Genomic DNA, 11,784 nt, shown 5'->3' on the forward strand with positions numbered 1-11,784 from the left:
TCCTTGACAGGGTTGCCGTACCACTCTGGTGCGGAACATGTCCTTCTGGACCTACGAATTTCAGTAGGAGCTTGATCATAAGTATCTTGATCATTATCATTAACTTCCTCTCTAGTCGGTGCAGGCACCTCAGGAACATTTTCTTGAGTTGCGCCTTTTTCCGGTTCAAGAGGTAATACTTCATCAAGTTCTACTTTCCTCCCACTTACTTCTTTCGAGAGAAACTCTTTCTCCAGAAAGGATCCATTCTTGGCAACAAAGATCTTCCCTTCGGATCTGAGGTAGAAGGTATACCCAATAGTTTCTTTAGGGTATCCTATGAAGACGCATTTTTCCGACTTGGGTTTGAGCTTTTCAGGTTGAAGTTTCTTGACATAAGCATCGCATCCCCAAACTTTAAGAAACGACAGCTTAGGTTTCTTCCCAAACCATAATTCATACGGTGTCGTCTCAACGGATTTCGACGGAGCCCTATTTAAAGTGAATGCATCAGTCTCTAAAGCATAGCCCCAAAAAGATAGCGGTAAATCGGTAAGAGACATCATAGATCGCACCATATCTAATAGAGTGCGATTACGACGTTCGGACACACCATTACGCTGAGGTGTTCCAGGCTGCGTGAGCTGTGAAACTATTCCACATTTTCTTAAGTGTGTGCCAAACTCGTGACTCAAGTATTCTCCTCCATGATCTGATCACAGGAACTTGATTTTCCTGTCACGTTGATTCTCAACCTCACTCTAAAATTCCTTGAACTTTTCAAAGGTCTCAGACTTGTGTTTCATTAAGTAGACATACCCATATCTACTCAAGTCATTAGTGAGGGTGAGAACATAATGATAGCCACCGCGAGCCTCAACACTCATTGGACTGCACATATCAGTATGTATGATTTCCAATAAGTTGGTTGCTCGCTCCATTGTTCCTGAGAACGGAGTCTTGGTCATTTTACCCATGAGGCATGGTTCGCACGTGTCAAATGATTCGTAATCAAGAGACTCTAAAAGTCCATCAGCATGGAGCTTCTTCATGCGTTTGACACCTGTGTGACCAAGGCGGCAGTGCCACAAGTATGTGGGACTATCATTATCAATCTTACATCTTTTGGTACTCACACTATGAACATGTGTAGTATTACGCTCGAGATTCATTAAGAATAAACCATTCACCATCGGAGCATGACCATAAAACATATCTCTCATATAAATAGAACAACCATTATTCTCGGATTTAAATGAGTAGCCATCTCGAATTAAACGAGATCCTGATACAATGTTCATGCTCAAAGCTGGCACTAAATAACAATTATTAAGGTTTAAAACTAATCCCGAAGGCAAATGTAGAGGTAGCGTGCCGACGGCGATCACATTGACCTTGGAACCATTCCCGACGCGCATCGTCACCTCGTCCTTTGCCAGTCTCCGCTTATTCCGCAGCTCCTGCTTTGAGTTACAAATGTGAGCAACCGCACCGGTATCAAATACCCAGGAGCTACTACGAATACTGGTAAGGTACACATCAATTACATGTATATCACATATACCTTTCGTTTTGCCGGCCTTCTTGTCCGCTAAGTATTTGGGGCAGTTCCGCTTCCAGTGACCACTTCCCTTGCAATAAAAGCACTCAGTCTCGGGCTTGGGTCCATTCTTTGGCTTCTTCCCGGCAGCTTGCTTGCCGGGCGCGGCAACTCCCTTGCCGTCCTTCTTGAAGTTCTTCTTACCCTTGCCTTTCTTGAACTTAGTGGTTTTATTCACCATCAACACTTGATGTTCCTTTTTGACTTCTACCTCTGCTGATTTCAGCATTGCAAATACCTCAGGAATGGTCTTTTCCATCCCCTGCATATTGAAGTTCATCACAAAGCTCTTGTAGCTTGGTGGAAGCGACTGGAAGGATTCTGTCAATGACCGCGTCATCCGGGAGATTAACTCCCAGCTGAGTCAAGCGGTTATGTAACCCAGACATAGTGAGTATGTGCTCACTGACAGAACTATTTTCCTCCATCTTACAGCTGAAGAACTTGTCGGAGACTTCATATCTCTCGACCCGGGCATGAGCTTGGAAAACCATTTTCAGCTCTTCGAACATCTCATATGCTCCATGTCTCTCAAAACGTTTTTGGAGCCCCGGTTCTAAGCTGTAAAGCATGCCGCACTGAACGAGGGAGTAATCATCAGCACGTGTCTGCCAAGCGTTCATAACGTCTTGGTTCTGTGGGACGGGTGGGTCACCTAGCGGTGCTTGTAGGACATAATCTTTCTTGGCAGCTATGAGGATGATCCTCAGGTTCCGGACCCAGTCCGTGTAGTTGCTGCCATCGTCTTTCAGCTTGGTTTTCTCTAGGAACGCGTTGAAGTTGAGGACTACGTTGGCCATTTGATCTACAAGACATATTGTAAAGATTTTTAGACTAAGTTCATGATAATTAAGTTCATCTAATCAAATTATTCAATGAACTCCCACTTAGATAGACATCCCTCCTAGTCATCTAAGTATAACATGATCCGAGTTAACTAGGGCCGTGTCCGATCATCACGTGAGACGGACTAGTCAACATCGGTGAACATCTTCATGTTGATCGTATCTTCTATACGACTCATGCTCGACCTTTCAGTCTTCTGTGTTCCGAGGCCATGTCTGTACATGCTAGGCTCGTCAAGTCAACCTAAGTGTTTGCATGTGTAAATCTGTCTTAACACCCGTTGTATGTGAACGTTAGAATCTAACACCCGATCATCACGTGGTGCTTCGAAACAACGTACTGTCGCAACGGTGCACAGTTAGGGGGAACACTTTCTTGAAATTATTATGAGGGATCATCTTATTTACTACCGTCGTTCTAAGTAAACAAGATGCAAAACATGATAAACATCATATGCAATCAAATAATAATAGTGACATGATATGGCCAATATCACATAGCTCCTTTGATCTCCATCTTGGGGCTCCATGATCATCTTGTCACCGGCATGACACCATGATCTCCATCATCATGATCTCCATCATCTGTGTCTCCATGAAGTTGCTCGCCAACTATTACTTCTACTACTACGGCTAACGCGTTTAGCAATAAAGTAAAGTAATTTACATGGCGTTTCTCAATGACACGCAGGTCATACAAAAAATAAAGACAACTCCTATGGCTCCTGCCGGTTGTCATACTCATCGACATGCAAGTCGTGATTCCTATTACAATAGCATGAACATCTCATACATCACATATATATCATTCATCATTCATCACAACTTTGGCCATATCATATCACAAAGCACTTGCTGCAAAAACAAGTTAGACGTCCTCTAATTGTTGTTGCAAGTTTTACGTGGCTGAAATAGGGTTCTAGCAAGAACGTTTTCTTACCTACGTGAAAGCCACAACGTGATTTGTCAACTTCTATTTACCCTTCATAAGGACCCTTTTCATCGAATCCGCTCCAACTAAAGTGGGAGAGACAGACACCCGCCAGCCACCTTATGCAACTAGTGCATGTTAGTCGGTGGAACCGGTCTCACGTAAGCATACGTGTAAGGTTGGTCCGGGCCGCTTCATCCCACAATACCGCTGAAGCAAGATAAGACTAGTAGCGGCAAGAAAGTTGACAACATCTACGCCCACAACAAATTGTGTTCTACTCGTGCAAGAGAACTACGCATAGACCTAGCTCATGATGCCACTGTTGGGGAACGTTGCAGAAAACAAAAAATTTCCTACGGTTTCACCAAGATCCATCTAGGAGTTCATCTAGCAACGAGTGATCGGATTGCATCTACATACCTTTGTAGATCACGCGCGGAAGCGTTCAAAGAACGGGGATGAGGAAGGTGTACTCGACGTGATTCAAATCACCGGAGATCCTAGCGCCGAACGGACGGCACCTCCGCGTTCAACACACGTACGGTCAGCGTAACGTCTCCTTCCTTCTTGATCCAGCAAGGGGGAAGGAGAGGTTGAGGAAGATGGTCCAGCAGCAGCACGACGGCGTGGTGGTGATGGAGCTGCAGTACTCCGGCAGGGCTTCGCTAAGCTCTATAGAGGAGGAGGATGTGTTGGAGAGGGAGAGGGAGGCACCAAAGGCATGGAGTTAGAAGTCCCTCCTCTCCCCACTATATATAGGGGGCCTAGGGGGGCGCCGGCCCTAGGAGATCCAATCTCCTAGGGGGGCGGCGGCCAAGGGAGGAATCCCTCCTCCCCAAGGCACCTAGGAGGTGCCTTCCCCTTTGGGACTCTTCCCTTCTTGAACCCTAGGCGCATGGGCCTCTTGGGGCTGGTGCCCTTGGCCCATACAGGCCAAGGCGCACCCCCTACAGCCCATGTGGCCCCCGGGGCAGGTGGCCCCACCCGGTGGACCCCCGGGACCCTTCCGGTGGTCCCGGTACAATACCGGTGACCCCGAAACTTGTCCCGATGGCCGAAATAGCACTTCCTATATATAATTCTTTACCTCCGGACCATTCCGGAACTCCTCGTGACGTCCGGGATCTCATCCAGGACTCCTAACAACATTCGGGTTACTGCATATACATATCCCTACAACCCTAGCGTCACCGAACCTTAAGTGTGTAGACCCTACGGGTTCGGGAGACATGTAGACATGACCGAGATCGCTCTCCGGTCAATAACCAACAGCGGGATCTGGATACCCATGTTGGCTCCCACATGCTCCTCGATGATCTCATCGGATGAACCATGATGTCGAGGATTCAAGCAACCCCGTATACAATTCCCTTTGTTAATCGGTATGTTACTTGCCCGAGATCCGATCGTCGGTATCCCAATACCTCGTTCAATCTCGTTACCGGCAAGTCACTTTACTCGTACCGTAATGCATGATCCCGTGATCAGACACTTGGTCACTTTGAGCTCATTATGATGATGCATTACCGAGTGGGCCCAGTGATACCTCTCCATCATACGGAGTGACAAATCCCAGTCTTGATCCGTGTCAACCCAACAGACACTTTCGGAGATACCCGTAGTATACCTTTATAGTCACCCAGTTACATTGTGACGTTTGGTACACCCAAAGCACTCCTACGGTATCCGGGAGTTACACGATCGCATGGTCTAAGGAAAGGATACTTGACATTGGAAAAACTCTAGCAAACGAACTATACGATCTTATGCTATGTTTAGGATTGGGTCTTGTCCATCACATCATTCTCCTAATGATGTGATCTCGTTATCAATGACATCCAATGTCCATAGTAAGGAAACCATGACTATCTGTTGATCAATGAGCTAGTCAACTAGAGGCTTACTAGGGACATGTTGGTGTCTATTATTCACACATGTATTACGATTTCCGGATAACACAATTATAGCATGAATAAAGACAATTATCATGAACAAGGAAATATAATAATAATGCTTTTATTATTGCCTCTAGGGCATATTTCCAACAGCCACATGGGCTGTAGGGGTGTGCGCCTTGGCCTATGTGGGCCAAGGGCACCAGCCCCAAGAGGCCCATGCGCCAAGAGATAAGGAAAGGAAGAGTCCTAAAGGGGGAAGGCACCTCCTAGGTGCCTTGGGGAGGATGCACTCCTCCCTTGGCCGCCGCCCCCCTAGGAGATTGCATCTCCTATGGCCGGCGCCCCCTCCCTAGGCTCCCTATATATAGTGGGGAAGGAGGGCCTCTCAAACCACGCCTTTGGTGCCTCCCTCTCCCTCTCCAACACATCCTCCTCCTCCATAGAGCTTGGCGAAGCCCTGCCGGAGTACTGCAGCTCCATCACCACCACGCCGTCGTGCTGCTGCTGGAGCCATCTTCCTCAACCTCTCCTTCCCCTTGCTGGATCAAAAAGAAGGAGACGTTATGCTGACCGTACGTGTGTTGAACGCGGAGGTGCCGTCCGTTCGGCGCTAGGATCTCCGGTGATTTGGATCACGTCAAGCACGCCTTCCTCATCCCAGTTCTTTGAACGCTTCCGCGCGTGATATGCAAAGGTATGTAGATGCAATCCGATCACTCGTTGCTAGATGAACTCCTAGATGGATCTTGGTGAAACCGTATGAAAATTTTTGTTTTTCTGCAACGTTCCCCAACAGTGGCATCATGAGCTAGGTCTATGCGTAGTTCTCTTTGCACGAGTAGAACACAATTTGTTGTGGGTGTAGATGTTGTCAACTTTCTTGCCGCTACTAGTCTTATCTTGCTTCAGCGGTATTGTGGGATGAAGCGGCCCGGACCAACCTTACACGTACGCTTACGTGAGACCGGTTCCACCGACTAACATGCACAAGTTGCATAAGGTGGCTGGCGGGTGTCTGTCTCTCCCACTTTAGTTGGAGCGGATTTGATGAAAAGGGTCCTTATGAAGGTTAAATAGAAGTAGACAAATCACGTTGTGGCTTTCACGTAGGTAAGAAAACGTTCTTGCTAGAACCCTATTGCAGCCACGTAAAACTTGCAACAACAATTAGAGGACGTCTAACTTGTTTTTGCAGCAAGTGTTCTGTGATGTGATATGCCAAAGTTGTGATGAATGATGAATGATATATATGTGATGTATGAGATGTTCATGCTATTGTAATAGGAATCACGACTTGCGTGTCGATGAGTATGACAACCGGCAGGAGCCATAGGAGTTGTCTTTATTTTTTTGTATGACCTGCGTGTCATTGAGAAACGCCATGTAAATTACTTTACTTTATTGCTAAACGTGTTAGCCATAGTAGTAGAAGTAGCAGTTGGCGAGCAACTTCATGGAGACACGATGATGGAGATCATGATGATGGAGATCATGGTGTCATGCCGGTGACAAGATGATCATGGAGCCCAAGATGGAGATCAAAGGAGCTATCTGATATTGGCCATATCATGTCACTATTATTATTTGATTGCATGTGATGTTTATCATGTTTTGTACATCTTGTTTGCTTAGAACGACGGTAGTAAATAAGATGATCCCTCATAATAATTTCAAGAAAGTGTTTCCCCTAACTTTGCACCGTTGCGACAGTTCGTTGTTTCGAAGCACCACGTGATGATCGGGTGTGATAGATTCCAACGTTCACATACAACGGGTGTAAGACAGATTTACACATGCAAACACTTAGGTTGACTTGACGAGCCTAGCATGTACAGACATGGCCTCGAAACACAGAAGACCGAAAGGTCGAGCATGAGTCGTATAGAAGATACGATCAACATGAAGATGTTCACCGACGTTGACTAGTTCGTCTCACGTGATGATCGGACACGGCCTAGTTAACTCGGATCATGTTATACTTAGATGACTGGAGGGATGTCTATCTGAGTGGGAGTTCATTGAATAATTTGATGAGATGAACATAATTATCATGAACTTAGTCTAAAATCTTTACAATATGTCTTGTAGATCAAATGGCCAACGTTGTCCTCAACTTCAACGCGTTCCTAGAGAAAACCAAGCTAAAAGACGATGGCAGCAACTATACGGACTGGGTCCGGAACCTGAGGATCATCCTCATAGCTGCCAAGAAAGATTATGTCCTACAAGCACCGCTAGGTGATGCACCCGTCCCACAGAACCAAGACGTTATGAACGCTTGGCAGACACGTGCTGATGATTACTCCCTCGTTCAGTGTGGCATGCTTTACAGCTTAGAACCGGGGCTCCGAAAACGTTTTGCGAGACATGGAGCATATGAGATGTTCGAAGAGCTGAAAATGGTTTTCCAAGCTCATGCCCGGGTCGAGAGATATGAAGTCTCCGACAAGTTTTTTAGCTGTAAGATGGAGGAAAATAGTTCTGTCAGTGAGCACATACTCACAATGTCTGGGTTACATAACCGCATGACTCAGTTGGGAGTTAATCTCCCGGATGACGCAGTCATTGACAGAATCCTTCAGTCGCTTCCACCAAGCTACAAGAGCTTTGTGATGAACTTCAATATGCAGGGGATGGAAAAGACCATTCCCGAATTATTTGCAATGCTGAAATCAGCAGAGGTAGAAGTCAAAAAGGAACATCAAGTGTTGATGGTGAATAAAACCACTAAGTTCAAGAAAGGCAAGGGTAAGAATAACTTCAAGAAGGACGACAAGGGAGTTGCCGCACCCAGTAAGCAAGCTACCGGGAAGAAGCCAAAGAATGGACCCAAGCCCGAGACTGAGTGCTTTTATTGCAAGGGAAGTTGTCACTGGAAGCGGAACTGCCCCAAATACTTAGCAGACAAGAAGGCCAGCAAAACAAAAGGTATATGTGATATACATGTAATTGATGTGTACCTTACCAGTACTCGTAGTAGCTCCTGGGTATTTGATACCGGTGCAGTTGCTCACATTTGTAACTCAAAGCAGGAGCTGCGGAATAAGCGGAGACTGGCGAAGGACGAGGTGACGATGCGCGTCGGGAATGGTTCCAGGGTCGATGTGATCGCCGTCGGCACGCTACCTCTGCATTTACCTACGGGATTAGTTTTAAACCTCAATAATTGTTATTTAGTGCCAGCTTTGAGCATGAACATTGTATCGGGATCTCGTTTAATTCGAGATGGCTACTCATTTAAATCCAAGAATAATGGTTGTTCTATTTATATGAGAGATATGTTTTATGGTCATGCTCCGATGGTGAATGGTTTATTCTTAATGAATCTCGAGCGTAATGCTACACATGTTCATAGTGTGAATACCAAAAGATGTAAGGTTGATAATGATAGTCCCACATACTTGTGGCACTGCCGCCTTGGTCACATAGGTGTCAAACGCATGAAGAAGCTCCATGCAGATGGACTTTTAGAGTCTCTTGATTATGAATCATTTGACACGTGCGAACCATGCCTCATGGGTAAAATGACCAAGACTCCGTTCTCAGGAACAATGGAGCGAGCAACCAACTTAATGCAAATCATACATACTGATGTGTGTGGTCCAATGAGTGTTGAGGCTCGCGGTGGCTATCGTTATGTTCTCACCCTCACTGATGACTTGAGTAGATATGGGTATGTCTACTTAATGAAACACAAGTCTGAGACCTTTGAAAAGTTCAAAGAATTTCAGAGTGAGGTTGAGAATCAACGTGACAGGAAAATCAAGTTCCTGCGATCAGATCGTGGAGGAGAATACTTGAGTCATGAGTTTGGCACACACTTAAGAAAATGTGGAATAGTTTCACAGCTCATGCCGCCTGGAACACCTCAGCGTAATGGTGTGTCCGAACGTCATAATTGCACTCTATTAGATATGGTGCGATCTATGATGTCTCTTACCGATTTACCGCTATCTTTTTGGGGCTATGCTTTAGAGACTGCCGCATTCACTTTAAATAGGGCTTCCGTCGAAATCAGTTGAGACGACACCGTATGAATTATGGTTTGGGAAGAAACCTAAGCTGCCGTTTCTAAAAGTTTGGGGATGCGATGCTTATGTCAAGAAACTTCAACCTGAAAAGCTCGAACCCAAATCGGAAAAATGCGTCTTCATAGGATACCCTAAAGAAACTATTGGGTATACCTTCTAACTCAGATCCGAAGGCAAGATCTTTGTTGCCAAGAATGGGTCCTTTCTAGAGAAAGAGTTTCTCTCGAAAGAAGTAAGTGGGAGGAAAGTAGAACTTGATGAAGTATTACCTCTTGAACCGTAAAATGGCGCAGCTCAAGAAAATGTTCCTGAGGTGCCTGCACCAACTAGAGAGGAAGTTAATGATGATGATCAAGATACTTCTGATCAAGCTCCTACTGAAATTAGAAGGTCCACAAGGACACGTTCCGCACCAGAGTGGTACGGCAACCCTGTCTTGGAAATCATGTTGTTAGACAACGCTGGACCTTCGAACTATGAGGAAGAGATGGTGGGCCCAGATTCCGACAAATGGCTGGAAGCCATGAAATCCGAGATAGGATCCATGTATGAGATGATCAAAGCGTTTGGGTTTACGCAGACTTATGGAGAAGCCTGTGTTTACAAGAAAGTGAGTGGGAGCTCTGTGGCATTTCTCATATTATATGTAGATGACATACTTTTGATGGGAAATGATATAGAACTCTTGGACAGCATTAAGGCCTACTTGAATAAGAGTTTTTCAATGAAGGACCTTGGAGAAGCTGCTTATATATTAGGGATCAAGATCTATAGAGACAGATCAAGACGCCTCATAGGTCTTTCACAAAGCACATACCTTGATAAGATATTGAAGAAGTTCAATATGGATCAGTCTAAGAAGGGGTTCTTGCATGTGTTGCAAGGTGTGAAATTGAGCTCAGCTCAATGTCCGACCACGGCAGAAGATATAGAAGAGATGAGTGTCATCCCCTATGCCTCAGCCATAGGTTCTATTATGTATGCCATGCTGTGTACCAGACCTGATGTAAACCTTGCCATAAGTTTGGTAGGAAGGTACCAAAGTAATCCCGGCAAGGAACACTGGACAGCGGTCAAGAATATCCTGATGTACCTGAAAAGGACTAAGGAAATGTTTCTCGTTTATGGAGGTGACGAAGAGCTCGTCGTAAAAGGTTACGTCGACGCTAGCTTCGACACAGATCTGGATGACTCTAAGTCACAAACCGGATACGTGTATATTTTGAATGGTGGGGCAGTAAGCTGGTGCAGTTGCAAGCAGAGCGTCGTGACAGGATCTACATGTGAAGCGGAGTACATGGCAGCCTCGGAGGTAGCGCATGAAGCAATTTGGGTGAAGGAGTTCATCACCGACCTAGGAGTCATACCCAATGCATCGGGGCCGATCAAGCTCTTCTGTGACAACACTGGAGCTATTGCTCTTGCCAAGGAGCCCAGGTTTCACAAGAAGACAAGGCACATCAAGCGTCGCTTCAACTCCATTCGTGAAAATGTTCAAGATGGAGACATAGATATTTGTAAAGTACATACGGACCTGAATGTAGCAGATCCGTTGACTAAACCTCTCCCTAGAGCAAAACATGATCAACACTAGAATTCCATGGGTGTTCGATTCATCACAATGTAACTAGATTATTGACTCTAGTGCAAGTGGGAGACTGTTGGAAATATGCCCTAGAGGCAATAATGAAAGCATTATTATTATATTTCCTTGTTCATGATAATTGTCTTTATTCATGCTATAATTGTGTTATCCGGAAATCGTAATACATGTGTGAATAATAGACACCAACATGTCCCTAGTAAGCCTCTAGTTGACTAGCTCGTTAATCAACAGATAGTCATGGTTTCCTGACTATGGACATTGGATGTCATTGATAACGAGATCACATCATTAGGAGAATGATGTGATGGACAAGACCCAATCCTAAACATAGCATAAGATCGTATAGTTCGTTTGCTAGAGTTTTTCCAATGTCAAGTATCCTTTCCTTAGACCATGAGATCATGTAACTCCCGGATACTGTTGGGGATATTACCACTGGGCGTAAACTGGCTTACTTGGGCCGGGTTAACGTCATAGTGGTATAAGCAGGTGAAGGCCCAAAGCCTATAGTCGGTTTAGAATCTGTATCAGTAAAACCGACCTGATGTATAGCTTGTATTGTAAGTTAGGAATAGAGAGATACCGACCGGGATACGAATATGAACCGGCTGGGACTCTATGGACCGACGGGCGTCACCCGTGTATATAAGGGGACGACCCGGCGGCGGTTCAAGGGACAACCACAACTCGGGCCTAGGCGAAGCTTGTTTGCTCCCTAGCCATCGAAACTACATCAATTCTATCACAACTAGACATAGGATTTTACCTTCATCGAAGGGGCCGAACTAGTATAAACCCCACGTGTCTTTGTGTCCGCTTTAACCCCTTCAAGTAAACTCGTAGCGATGGCTCCACGACTAAGTCCTTTCGCTAGGACATCTGCCGTGACAA

This window comes from Triticum aestivum, chromosome 3A, assembly GCF_018294505.1.
Source record: "Triticum aestivum cultivar Chinese Spring chromosome 3A, IWGSC CS RefSeq v2.1, whole genome shotgun sequence".
In the NCBI taxonomy this organism is placed as follows: Eukaryota; Viridiplantae; Streptophyta; class Magnoliopsida; order Poales; family Poaceae; genus Triticum; species Triticum aestivum.